Genomic DNA, 14,426 nt, shown 5'->3' on the forward strand with positions numbered 1-14,426 from the left:
AGAATTACGAACAAGTGAAAAGTAGTTCTGTTGTGTGGACCAGAAAAGCCAATCACTGATTCTCTCAAAAGCAAAATAAAAATGGCACAGAAAGAAGAAAACGGACGGGGTGGTACAGAGAGCCTGGGTCCGATCTTTCTTGAATCCAGGTTCTGTTCCTGCTTGTGGTTTGTACGAAATGCTTCTCACCCCTTACAAAAATTTCCCCTTTCAGCTCAGCTCGTTTGAGTTGGGTTTCTGTCACGTACAAACAAGACTCATAGTAGGAAGTAACGATCACAAAATGATCTAAGAGTAAAAGATCACCTAAAACATAAAAACGGTGTAAATCCACAAATCACTTAAAATCGATCACAGCTTCAGCGTGGGCTTGAGCAGTTCTGATTTGCCACCGGAGGGGCCTCGTTCAGGGACGGTAAACGCGAGACATGGAGGGCACGTATAGGAGAGTATTGTTTTATTTTCACTAAACAGTGAGTTTCTGCAAAACGTGATGTGGGTACCGGTCTCATTTTAAAGTGTGATAAATGATCCAGTGAGTGAGTTTAGTGACTGAAATGCCAGACAGTAAAATGCCAGCTGCAGAAATATTTCAAAAGCCCGTGTCAGTGGGTAGGAAAGTGGTATATGAATTTCCAAAAGGATAAATATAAGGAAATGCCTTTAAAAGAAAGTTGTTTGGTCGATACATAAAGAGTGTAAATGACCTATGAATCACTTTTTGCAGACATCAGCCCAGCAGGCTTCACAGGGAAAGGTTTGAAAACCACCTCATGGTGCTACCTTGGCATAAATCCAAGATACACAGCAGTGACTGAGGATCAGAAACTCTCGAGGAAGATGGTTATGACTGCAAGTCGCTAGGCGCCTCCCGGAATAATGTTGCTGATATATTACTTCCTGAAGTTTAACTGTAGCATCCACGCAGTGGTCCAAAATTTGACGAGGAATCTCAAATGGGATGCTTGGGAACATTAACAGAAAATGTTGCATACATGCATACTTAAAAAAAAAAAAAGTTTCCATAGTATATACTATTTATTAGTACTATTTATTTCCACACAACCTGTAGAGGAAAAAAAAAAAAGCCTAAACCAGAGAGTCTTTCTCTAAAAAATGTTGGAAATTGATGCATATATATGTTGTATTTTATGAATGAAGTAGAAACATGACCATGTGATCTGGTCAAGTATTTCTTTTTTTGGATGTGAGGTGGCTTATTTTTAAGGCTATTGTTTTAATAAAAGCACTATACCTGGGTAGTTTCAAAAGGAAAATAATACTACAGTGCTGCCAACAAGATCTGTTTCTGCTTTCCTAGCCTCCACGCTCTCCTCTCCAAATTCATCCATTTCATGCCCATTAGCCATTCCCATGGTATTTAAACAGTATTTGTATGTTTATATTGCTCTTCTTTGCCTTTACCATTCAATCACGGAAAGCAATAATGAAGACTTTATGTAACACTACACCTCCTCTCAACCTCCAAAATAGCTACTCAAAAAATTGCCTACTTAAGTGATATTCAGTTTTATTAGGAATACATAAGTATTTTCATTGCTAAGCCAGGTAATATACACTTTTACAAATATTTGCCTTTTCTTTGATTAACAGTGTTTAGAATTTCCATTTGCTTAGGCTGTCATTGCGCTTATCAAGAATTTTCACAAATTCCATGAGTGCAAAGTTCTTCTCATTTATACTTGACACATCATGTAATAATTCCCATCTCTGCATTGTTGTCTTTTTTAAAATTATCGCCTGGAGAACTTTCGTTCAGAGCTTCCCATCCTCCTGCTCCAAATTATCTGGTCATTTTCTTTGCCTGCTGCCAATTATTAGAACTTCTCTTTTCTGACATTCTGGAAATTTCTTTCTCCTCTATCCTGTATTGAATGAATCCCATTTTTTTGTTTGTTGGTTTTTTTCTATTTCTTGATTTACTCTGGTGCAGAACATCCCCCAGTTGTTTGTTAAGAAAGAATCTAGAGTGGAATAATTTTTTAGATTATTAGGATTCAAAAGGGCTAATTTTGCCCTCACAATTAAATACTAGTTTGGCTGATTATAAAATTATAGGGTAAAATCCATTTTCCCTCAAAATAGTGAAGATACTTAGTTTTATGGATTTTTGTGTTGCTGTTGAGGAATTCAGTACTACTAAGTTTCTTTGCCCTTTGTATATTATGTTTATTTTCATTTTGAAAGCTTTTAGGAGTTTTTTGCTTATCTCATAGTTTTTAAAATTTTACCATGAGTGTACCTTAGTAAAAATATGTCTTTTCAAGATGCCAGCTACTCAATGAACACTTTCAGTCCAGAAACATGCATACTGTGAAATGTACTTGATTTAATTCTTTGCAAATCTTCTTCCTTTGGATTCTCTTGTCTTTATGAAAAACCATCAGACTTTTTCTTTTATTTTCTAGTGTGTTACCTCCTACTACCCCTCTTTAATTTTTCTTCTGTTCTGCTTTCTGGAATATCTAGTTGACATCATCTTCAAACTATTTTATTTCTTTCTAAATGATTTTTTTTCATTTATTCCCATTAGCTCATGGCAACCCCTATCCCCTCCTGTTCGTATTTCATGAATGTAATATCTTACCATATTACTCTGAGAATGTAGTAGTCTTTTCAAACCACTGTCTTATACTTTAAGCATTTTCTTTTTTTTTTTTTTTTCCTGATTTGCACTTATTTCTCATTCTAAATTTCCATACCTCGTTTTTGGACTTTCACTTTGGACGTTTTCTTGAAGATCCTTGACTGGTTATTTATGTTTAGAAATGAGACATTAAGTGATGACTGGGTACATTATTTCCATGACTGGCTGGTCTATGGGTGAGCTTCACTTACACTGATTAGATGGATGGTGTTTGGGGAGAATAAATAATCGTCTGTATCTGTGGGACTTTTTTCTGTGGTCAGTGAGACTGCACAGGAAATTCCTTTGACCCCGTCCTTGGAGGAGAGGGTAACTGGCAACCAGTGTCTGTAAGGCTGAGTAGGGGACCTGACTGTTCAGCACATAAAGGCACACTTAGCCTCCGGCTCCCAGTCCTGTGCCTTCCGTCCACCCCCTCCCGTTCTCCTTGGTGACCTCATCCAGAGGTTCTTCAAGTGACTTTCTCCAGAGAATGAGCTCCCCTCTCCCAGGAAGTCGCTGCACCCTGTTTGAAGAGGCAGCTCTCACGTCTGCCTGCTCTATCCTACATTTTCAGTCAGTTCTCAGAACCCCTTTCTGAGATTCCTGCCACCCCAAGTTATGGGTTTCTGCAGCATGAATCTGACTTTTTCTCATTAGCCACACTCTCTGCAGGCATTTAATTTTCACTTTTCTCTATTTCTCTGTGCTCCAAATGGAGCTTTCCCACTGTTGACATGTTTAAACCATTGTTGTCTTTGGTCTTGTTAGTTTGTATCTTTTATCTTCACTTCCTCTAATGTCATTACATGGGTTTTGGGGAAGAAGCATCGATAAATAAATGTGACTAATCCACTAGGTTTAGCTGGTGGTGGTAACATTTACAGTGGTTTAACATGGCTTTGTAAGCTCTTTGCACATTTGATTTTGTCAACTCATGTCCCTAGCGTTCCTCATGCTCCTGTCTGTTCTGATGTGAATTCCTGGTTGTGACACCAGCAAACACATATCTTGGCAATTTATACACACACACACACACACACGTATATTTACATATACTTCTTTAAAGGTTAAACCTTGTATTAAAATAGTAACAGAATGAATCAAAATCATAGTAAAGTAAGCAATTGATCTTATTTTCCTAAGTTCAGACTCTCCTCACCCATATAAATGCATATAGTTATTTTGATTTAGAAACTCCCACTTAAAAGCTTTCTTCCACCAGCCTCCTTCTTGAATTATTTCACAAAGAGAACAGAGTCCTTCATTCCAAACTAATGAAGATACTTTATGCAGGGTGATTGTCAGCGAGAAAGGTGATGGATTTTCGTGCATTCACACTATGTTTGCAGATATCCGTGTTGGGCATTAGGCTTTTTCATAAGAACATGCTTTTACAAGAGGTGGGGAAAGAGATTCCAAAAAATATGACAGCCAAAAGAGAGAATGGTTCACCCTCTCCTCCTGAGATGATAAGACTTTAGACATAGGAAGCTGGAGGCAACAAAGACTTGCTTTCCCTCCCTGGAGGTTTTGCTGTGGGCGGGTTCACCTGCAGAACTTCAAACACAGATGTGCGCCTTCCTCAGGGGGAGGCCAGAGGCTACTGGTCCACTATCGTCTTGGCCAGCGCAGCAAGGACCGTTATCACCCACAGTCCTGTGTGCCCAGAAATAAGTGATGCTGAAGTGCCGGACCTCTGGGACCCTCATTCACACATCTTGAGCACAAAGGTGAGAGGAATACATAAATGGGATGCCAGTTCGTACATTTCTGATGATACATACAACCACCTAGACTTAGCTGTGTTTCTCCCTGTTGGGTGTGATTTCCTTTCCTAGACTTCTTAAGGATGATGACTACTAAGGTTAATATTTCTAGCTCCCGCTTTTCTGTCGTTGAGGGCTGATGCAGTCTGCTGCTGGTTAAGGCTGACGGGGAGAAGGGATGGATAACGCACAAAGAATAACAGGAGCACGTTGTACGGCAGAATGAAGAGCTGGAGCAGACGGCACCGACTTCCTACTTTTCCTGGGGCCGTTTGATGTTTCCCATAATAATGTACAAACAGAATCACCCATTCTGTACAGATCCTACAGGTGTAGCAAGATGATTTGCAAGAGCTGTACCTTGGAAATGGTGGCTTTTAGGGATTTAAACATTCTTTGACTCTTTTAACTATGTCTTCTGTTTTTGTATTAGCATCAGTGGAACCACTCTGAGTATGTATGAGATGACGTCATCTATTCTGGAAACATCATGTGGTTAAATAGAGAGATGCATATATTTTCTGAAAATGTATTATATTAACTACAATGATTTACACTATTATGGCTAAATATACAAGTGTTCAATGTGAAAAAATTACATTTTACTAAATAGGCCTTCCCATGCTCAAAGGTTGTATTTGAGACACCTTTTAAAGTATTATTCTAACAATTTCTTCCCTGCTTATTATAAAATTTGAAATTATACAAGCATAAATGAAAAGCATAATAGAAAACATTTAAGTTCCCTTTAAATAATTGAAGCAGGTTGATCACTACTACTGAAATACAAATATTAACGTACACTTACATATTCTTCAGAAATCTGTTACATTTTAGATTTAATTTAATGGTTAATTTTCAAACCATTTCAGGTAGCTAATATTTGTATGCTCATTCAAAGGTTTTAATCCTCATTATGGACTAATGGTCTGCAAAATGTCGTTTTAAATGCTATTTTTACTTCATATTTACTAATGCAAAATAACCTCATCTAAATTTGGGAAATTCATTGGATATATTTTGAACATATAAAAAGCAGAAAACAGTGGCAAAAGGGTGCTGTGAAGATGAAGTACTTACATACTTTTTTCCTATTAAAAGCCCCACAATTGATTTCCTAAACTTTGAGGCACAATGAATTCCTATGCCTGAGTACAAAGCCCAGAAAACAGGAATTTTGCATGGAAATGTGGCTAGACCTCTCCTCAGGGCCATGTAGGGAAGTGCTGGACGGTCCCTGCTCCTGTGGTGACCGTCAGCCTCTCCTTGCCCTGCAGAAGTGGTAAGTAAAATTGGAAGAAAGTGAGTCAGCATACTTAGGATTCACTGTGGCAAAGAGAGCCAGCACCACAGAAGCACTCTCACTGATGAAATTGGAAATTTTTTTTAATTAACACTTCTAATTAGAATTTAACATCTCACTAGCTTCGTATGGGATTTTTCGCTTCCCTAACCTCACGGAAATCTATCTGTTGGCTCTAAATAGGCAGTCACTTACCATGCACCCCTTGAGGATTTCAATTAATCCCAAATCCCCCAACTTTGGTTTGTGAACTTGTCTTTTTGCTCCTGCACCATCCTTCCCGTTTGAACAGACTCACGAAAAGTCCTCTCCACAAGTGGCGTTTGTGCAGCCTTCCACTCCTCTCTTCCCTCATCCTATTCTTCCTCATTTCGTAAGAGAAGAATTTTTTAAACTTGTCTGTGACTCGTAAGGGTGCTAGTTGGTAACAGTAACTAGATGAGTTAGGCCCCTTCCCTGTGCTCGGAAGGAGGTGTGATGGGCTTTATGTTCAGCCAGGGAAGGTCTGAGTTGATCTGAATTGGGGTCTGTCGGCTGTGCCTCTAAAGCTGTGATGTTACTACCGCCTCACCCTGGCTGATGTCAGAAATGCAGGCAGAACAGGCATGCGTATCAAAACCTCAGCTCCCTCTATTCTTCAAAACCTTGTCAACAGCAATGAAAGCAAAGGCTATTTGAGATCTTTGGTTGTAAGGAATAAATGCACTTGGAGGTAATCTAGATGACCTCAGCTCATCCTCAACCAGAGGCGTCCTGGAAACTCTCCTGGATGTCTACAAAGAGAGGTCAGCATACTCTAAAGTATCTGCTGCCTCAGTCAGAACAGAATACCTGACTGATTCAGCCTTTCCATGATTCCAGAAAAGACTCTGAGGATGCCAAAAAGTCATCCATGTACCTACAAAAGTCTGTGAAGAGTATCCAGTGTGCCTGTCATTCTCAATCTAGGAAATAGTATAAAACCCATAAAAGCAAACAAAAAATTAATACTTTTGTTGAATAGGATATTTGCACGTACATGTTAGCATCCCTGGACTCCAGAAATCCCTGGACAACTGGTCCTGAATCCCAAGATTTTCCCCAGGGAAACCTTCTGTAATAGTAAAAAATAATTTTAAAAAAACTCAATAGACTTCCAATTTTCATATATTTAACTTTTATCATCGGTCCTTAGGAAATGATTTAATCCCAAGAGAGGTAGGTAACATTTGAGCCTCATTTAAACTTGGTGTGAGTGAACTTGCCAACATCTTTTACAGCAGGTGGCTAAGAAAAAGGGGAAATGTTGGGTCAGGATTAGAAAATGTGATCCTTTGGAGCCTGGGAACCTCCTGAAATGGGGAAAGGGTGAGGGAGAGGGAGCTCCAGGAATCCCTCCTGGACGGCACGCAGTCTCCTCCAACTCAGCCAAGCCACTGCCTCAACGCTGCTTGCAAAGTGGCAAGTGCTTTAGCAAAAGATGCCGTTTAATGGGGATGTCACAGCCCTGCCACCAACGAGTGGCTCCGAGAGCATGGGAGATTTTTAACATAATAATTATAGCATAATCATTTAAACATAATAATTATAACATCTTTTGTGTAAGGTCTTTCTTCCATGGAGACTTGCCAACATTTGTCAACATCAGAAGTATTTATTTAGCATCCACATGTGTGTAGTTCTGCTGAGTGCTCACTTTTCCTTTGATAATTTTTATAACATCTTAAGTGGATAAAGAAAAGCGGGAGGAGGGGGAAGTTTAGAGACGAGAAGGTTAAAGAAAAGCTTTGGTTATTTTAAAATTACTTTCCTTGAGTTTTAAGAACAGAGAAATAGGAGAACCCTGAGAAAGACCTTCCTAACAGAAGAATGGGACAGAAAAGAATCACTCCTCGCAATCTTCCTATTTTTTTTTTTCCAGAAAGACCATTAAGTAATTAATTTGGGGACGCCCAAGTCTGCAGAGTATTTCCTACCATCAAATATCTCATAAGCTGTAAGATGAATGTTTTAACTAAACATGTCTATATTTCACCCAAACTCCTAAGCATTTTAAAGAAATCTGACAAAAGTAAGAGCTCTCTTGGTTGGTGTTATTAAATGTTATCTTTGCTAATTTCCTTAGGTTGGCAAAGCCTCGCCATTTGCAGAGATGCGTTTAGATCTCAGGGAGTTTCGTGTGAAACACTGAAACGTTTTTGATGCAGACTTACATGAAAAATACATTCAGCCAATTCAAGGCAAGTAGGTTGTGGAATTATATAGATCTAGAATTATTTCCACAATTATTTCACACTCCAGCTTCCACATATGTTGAAAAGTCTATTGTAGGATATACAGTATTTTGAAAATTCCATAAGGACTGGAAAATAAAGTGTAGATATTTTGTAAAGTACTTAACCAAATGGTTCACACAAATATAGAAGCAAACTGTGCACTTGGAGATTCCCTTTTAGGCCTTCTTCACTTGAATTTAACATATGTGTCCTACTTTTTTAAAATACCGAAAATATTTGCAAGTATGTTTATTGAAATGTTTCTAAATTCTTTGCAGTAGTCATTCCATTTACATCCGGACATAGTTGCCACTCCTTTCTGTGGGCATGGAGAGTGTGGGGTGGAAAAACTTGGATAATTATATCTTAGGAGTTTGTAACATTTTAAATTTCCAAAGGAAAATTAGACCCATAAATTTTTTTTCGGAGATGTGCAGCTGAGAAATACTTTTTTAAATCGCTAATTTCACTGCAGATTAACACATTCAGTTCTGCCAAAAATCTGCCTCTTCCCATCCTTCCCCGACTGTGCCAACCCCTCTCTTCTCTCTCCCTCACTGTTTCCTTGATCTTTTCTGGATTGAAAAAAGTAATCTCTCTATTCCCCTGTAAAAGAAGATCAGGGAAGTTTATAATGTATGCTGTCTCAAAAGTCCCTTTTTTAAAACTGTAGCGAGAACAGAGAATGACTTGAATAATCATTAAATCAAGAGCAAAGAATACAATAAGGCCGTTCAAGTATTTATTTACTATATCTGTGCCCCACTTGAATAAATTCATTTCGTAAAATCCAGAACCTTCAAGAGATAAAGTCAGAGTTGATTTATCCTTCTTAAAGGAAGTGAGGTCTTTAAAATAAAGGCCCATCTCAAAAATACGGTGAAATTTATATAAGAAAATAATGACTCTTCATGTATACATATTTTATAAAATTACAGTGATAACAAAATTAGCAAAATTGCCTGTAATAAAACAAGCTGTGTTAATACAAGTTATCCTTTTTCTAAAGGATGTTATTCTGCATTGGTTTTCTCTGGAAGTAAAATAGGTGACAGATTAACATTCCACAGGGTGTCAGAGTTTGCTGCAAACTGTATGCTAATAGAGCAGGATGAATAATCTGGAAACCTGTTTTGATATCAGCACGGGTCATATGACGTTATATATTACACTTCCAATGTCGCATCAAATTAGTTTCTGGAATATATATACACACACACACACACACACACAATGTGTGTATAGAATATATTGTATATATTATACGTATATTAGCAGGACCATCCCTATTAGGGGTGGGGTGCAGAGCAGGATGGCAAGAGCGGAAACAAACAGTCCACAGTGAAAATATTTTCAAGGATAAGGCCCACATGGACCATTGAGAGGTAATTGCATTTGATACACATTTTCTGCTAGGGCTTTAAATAATTCCCGGGAGACTTAAACCAATATTAAAACTTCCCTTGAATTGTAGATTTCTCTAAAATAATATCCTTTTTATCCTTGATGATAATGTATTCGAGTTCAGCCATTTAAAATAATAACATGATGGCAAAGTTTATCACTAAATTCTGTTTTTAATTATAGTCCCAGCAAAATTAATCTTTAACTGCCTCGGAGGGAGTATGGCCTCAAGCATTGATTATTTGACTTGAACAGCATAGAAACATTTCCCTGAGAGTCAAAGTGCCTGTGAACAACCAGACCCTAATTCCCCCTTTCACTGCAGCTAAATTACAAACTCACACTTGTAATACAGCAACGCCAGCCACCACGGGGTCTCCTTCAGTGCGCAGGCTGTACACAGCCGTCCAAGGCAGACAGAATGGAAGCACATAGCCTGAGTTTCTTTTTTCTTTTACTTCTGACCCTTGGATTCAAAATTATGGACCTACACAGGGGTTGGAGTCAACCGCAAAGCATTTTGTTCGGCTTGGTTTCTTGGTGGGAGGAGGAGGGTGACTCTATGTCTTCCTTTATCTTTCTTCAAGATCAAAGAGAGTTGCCAACATTTAAAAATTAGGAGATTTCACCAAAAAAAAAAAAAAACTGGTTTATCAGTTTCTCTTGAAAATAGGGAGCTGTTGCAATACCAACCCTTCCTTCACACATTACAATAGTGGGGGGCCCCCTGTAGGGAGGCCTGGTCACTCAAGGGTGCTACCGTCAGTCCTCTGCATACTTACACCCCTCCCCCCCAGACTGCATCCTAGTGTGAAACCTGGTCCTGCCTTAATGCAGACAGAAAGACAGAATGACTGCAAAGGCTTACCTAGACCTTTCTCACATTAATTCAGCCAGTAACTGGTCAGACGTGTTTGTTAACAAAATTTGTCAAGAATATTCTTACAGTAGTTTTTGCCAAATTCTGTTCTACGCAATACTGACTCCTCAAACATTATGGTAAAAATCAAAAATTTTCCTGTTGTCACATAACTTTTGGAAAAGCTGGTTTACGCAAAGTCAAAAGAGTTTCTTTACACACAAGTTCTCTGTGCCCCGGGCGTCTGCAGTAAGAGTAGGGATATTCATAATGCAGCATTTTCTAACTTTATTTGATCACAGACTATTTCTTTTAATAGGTCACCCCTTTTGAAATATGGCGCTTGGAGGTTTGTGTCACTTATAAACATATGTAAGTGCAGTCGTGGTCTTAACCGGAGCTTTAACTGAATGTGAAGTGTGTCTGAGGTCAAAACTCTGGGACTCTGTCTCTACTTAGCTTTATGTGATTTGGCATTTTCCTCCACTGAAAAATTAAGGCAGAGTTTTGAAAGCATGTTTAGAGGAGCAGATGGGGTGAAATAGGTTGAGGGGACCACAAAATGTCCCCAGGTCTGTATGATTGTGGTCTTCTGACCATTCCACTGGAGTTAGGGGCAAATTCAGAACTTGAAGACATTTTCACAAGGGGCTCCGTTAATCACGAATGAAGCCACTGACATCTCTGCTTTGGTGCCCGGGAAGAAAGAGACACAAAGTAGGGGAGATGCTTATTTCCATTCTGCTCAGGCCCCAGCCTCATTTCAGCGCAGTGAAGGGGACCGGAACCAGTCTGCTTTTGCAACAAGATGGTACACAGCTGGGTCCCCCTGGCCAAGTGCCCTGCACACAGACCATGAGCGGGCACCCAGCGGGGGCTGGCAGCTGGGACAGTAGGAAGCACCTTTCTGGCAGCTGATGTCACGGAGGCTAAAGGTGTGAAAGAGTGGTCCAGACCCACACACAAGAGCCCCTGCGAACTCCTTCACATCTCAGGAGCAAAGTGCGTGGGGCTGCTGAGGCCCTTCCATCAAGGGGTTCTGGGATGTGTGTTTCTGCTGTGTGATGCATATTATCTTCCTAAAAGCTGCAAGGTCTCCGGAATTTTAGGTTTTACGTCATATTGGTCATACACATTTTGACATTCCTGATTACATGAAGATCTTGGGAAAATTCTGCAGCATTTCCCTTTATGGAATAGATTAACATCTAGATAACAAAACAATTTCTGTAAAAATGGAAAAGGGAAAGGCATTTCTTTAAAAAAAAAAAAAAGAGAAGTTATGCGTATCTTGGGATGGGACATTGCATATATCGCCCGTATATGCTGACGCGACTTCTCTTGGGAGCTGACACATGGTACCTTTCTCTTTAATCCGAGAGGAGAAGACGGTGTGAAGTGTGCCAGATGCTCAGTGAGAGACCCGACACCCAGGCGGTTAGGCTTTAAATTATAATATCCCTCGCTGAGTGTCAGCGCATCCCTGCGTGGTCCTAGGAGCAGGAGACATTCAAGCACGTGAGAGTCTGAATCAAGCCACTGGTATTTAGCCGTGTGCATTAAAGAAGCGGTTGACAGGAAGGTCATAAATCCAGCCTAGAGGGGACTGAGAGCACAAAGTGGCAGGGATGATGGAATCCCTCCTGCTCCCCGCCTGTGCTGCTCGGCTCACCCCAGCTGGAGGTGATGGATTGCCCTTTTTACATGGCCTCATATCGGGGTACTTCGCTCTGAGCCAACCGACTTCTATGCAATGAGACTAAATCATGGAGGGTTTGCAGCCCGGCCATGGCCTGCCTCGCTAAAAGCTTTAACCATCGCGGGGTAGCGCTGTGAGGGTGTGTGCCGTGGGGGGGGGGGGGGGCGGGCCCCACGGAGATCTCCGAGGGCCTCCCTGCTCTGCGTTGTTTGACAGCTCTTTCTGCTGAAGCCTGGAAGTGGCAGGAGCCTGCAGGGCGGGTGAGTGAGGCCTCCAGCCCTGGGCTTCCTCGGAATTCATGACGCTGCACCTCCTTCGTCTACTCCCAAGGCATTTCATTTGTCCGCTTTCCTATGTCTGTTTCCCCCAACTCTCCTGGTGTGCAGAGAATACAGGAAGAGAGTGAACTTGAGTTTGAGAAGTCAGGTGGGGGCCAGGGGTGGACGTCAAAATACCAGGAGACGGCAAGGGGAGCTCCTCCTTTGTCCCCCCACTTAGGATGAAGATTTGCACAGAACTGAAGACGGAGGGGAATTTTCCCAGCCTTGCGCACAAGATGTTTTGTCCTTTGGAAAGAGATACAGGAGAGAGATTGCCTGGCTTTTGTGGTCTTTTCGACCCAGGGTCAATTTCTTTCCTAGATTTTCTATGTTAAAAACAAAAACAAAAACAAAAAACAATGTATCTGTGGTTTTATATTTCTAATCGAAGATTCTTTGAAATGGTTCTGAATAAACTTATCACTCTAACTGGTTATTTTTTTCTTCTTCCCTCCCTTCCCTTCCTTCCTTCTTCATTTATGTAGAGACACCAGAATTACATGACTGGCCAATCCAAACAGCCCAAGCACAACTGGCATTGGATATGAAGACACAAGGGAGAGGATTTCTCTAAATGTTTTCATCATTTAAAATCCATTTTTCAACCCCTGGTAAGTAACAACCTTCTCCAGAGCCCCCTTTCTGCCTCCCCATGTCCATCTCCTTCAACTACTCTCATGCTTTTTCCCTTTTTCTTTCTTTTTTTTTTTCCTTGTTTCCCCTTTAAAATTTTTTTTCTCCTTTTTCTCCTTCTTCTTCTTTTTTTAAATCAGGCTGGCCTCACCACTTGCGTTGGCCAATAGCTGTGAGGCACTGAGCCAGTTCTGAGCACTTCTGCTCTCTAGTTCCTGGAACCCTGCCCAGCTGGTATGTGACCGAATGGGAGCTAATTTGCTAGGTAATCAGAGAACCACGTGGAGCAGAGAGGATCTACCCCATCTGAGGCCATCCTGGAACAACCAGGCCCAGCCAATCTGGCAGCTGCATCACAGAAGCGTCAGTGAGCTTCGCTAAGATGAGAAGAACTTTCCTGATTAGCGAAAATGTAAGCCCAGCTCCAATGATCCACCTGTTCGCTGTTTTAAGCCATTACATTTTTTTAAATGGGGTTTGTCACAAAAAACCAAAAAGTAACTGAAAGTGATGGTGACTGTGTGTCAACTGGGCTCAGCCACAGTCCCAAATATTTGGTCAAACATTATTCTAGACATTTCCTTGAAGATATTTTTAAATGAGATTAACATTTAAATTAGTAGACTTTGATTCTTTTCCATAATGTGGGTGGGCCTTATCCAATCAGTTGAAGGCCTTAATTAAAAACAAACAAACAAACAAAATAAAGACTGGCATCTCCAAACAATAAAGAATTCCATAAGAGTATAGAATGAACAGATACAGACAACTATACATAAAACCGATAAACAACAAAGATTTGCTGCACAGCACTGGGAATTACCATCAATATCAACTAATAACCTATACTTGAATATAATCTGAAAAAACACAAAACTGAATCACTTTGCCATACACCTGAAACTAGCACAATATTGTAAATCAGCCATACTTTAACTAGAGAAAAAGGAATTCTGCCAACTGACTGCCTCTGGGTGGGAACTATAATTCTGTCCTAGGCCTCGCGACTTTACCCTGTAGATTTTAGACTTGCCAAGCCTCCACAATTGTGTGGGTCAATTCCTTAACATCTCTGTCTCTCTCTCTTTCCCTCCCTCTTTCTATTTCTCTCTCTCTCTCTCTATGTATATATTCACACATATATACACACACATATACACACACATTCTTTTGGCTCTGTTTCTCTAGAGAACGGTGGCTAATATACGCTGATTTAATTTTTATTATTTTCTTTAATAGGAAAGGTAGACAGAAACACTATCAGGTGTTTTCTGTTTCATCAGAATTACTCAGGGCTTTCTTTTATTATTTATTATTATTTTATTACTCAGGCCAGACTTTTATTCCTCCAGCTTCCCAAGTGCCCCCTGCCCAACCGCCACCTGACCTATGACTTTAGTACCATGGGGCTCAGGAAAATGATACTGCCTTCGGTGAATATTGATCACTTTTACCATGCACTTCCTTTCAATGGTCCGGGGGACTCATTTATCACCTCTGAAACTGTCCCTAATTATTCAAGGGGACACAGCTCACT

The sequence above is a fragment of the Camelus ferus genome, chromosome 36 (assembly GCF_009834535.1).
Source record: "Camelus ferus isolate YT-003-E chromosome 36, BCGSAC_Cfer_1.0, whole genome shotgun sequence".
NCBI lineage: Eukaryota > Metazoa > Chordata > Mammalia > Artiodactyla > Camelidae > Camelus > Camelus ferus.